The sequence below is a fragment of the Penaeus monodon genome, chromosome 27 (genome assembly GCF_015228065.2).
Source record: "Penaeus monodon isolate SGIC_2016 chromosome 27, NSTDA_Pmon_1, whole genome shotgun sequence".
In the NCBI taxonomy this organism is placed as follows: domain Eukaryota; kingdom Metazoa; phylum Arthropoda; class Malacostraca; order Decapoda; family Penaeidae; genus Penaeus; species Penaeus monodon.
Genome location: NC_051412.1, coordinates 31533097 through 31533335, shown reverse-complemented (window position 1 = coordinate 31533335; position 239 = coordinate 31533097).

The window sequence follows — 239 nt, the reverse complement described above, 5'->3', positions numbered from 1 at the left end:
GCCATGGAACGCCGTGACGCCGAGCCGACGCGGCGGGTCGCGGGCGAGAGAGAACACGCCCCAAGTAGGTCTACGTGGGTTGCCTGCGGCTGCCTGTCAGTACGGATTAAGTGCCTTGGCCTACATCGGGATGGGAGCAGCGTGGTCGGCGGTGGAGGTCGGCGGGAATTCACTTGCTGATCGGGGATTTTTTAAAGGCTATTGCCCTCGTCCGTTTCCGTGCAGTTCTTCACTTATCG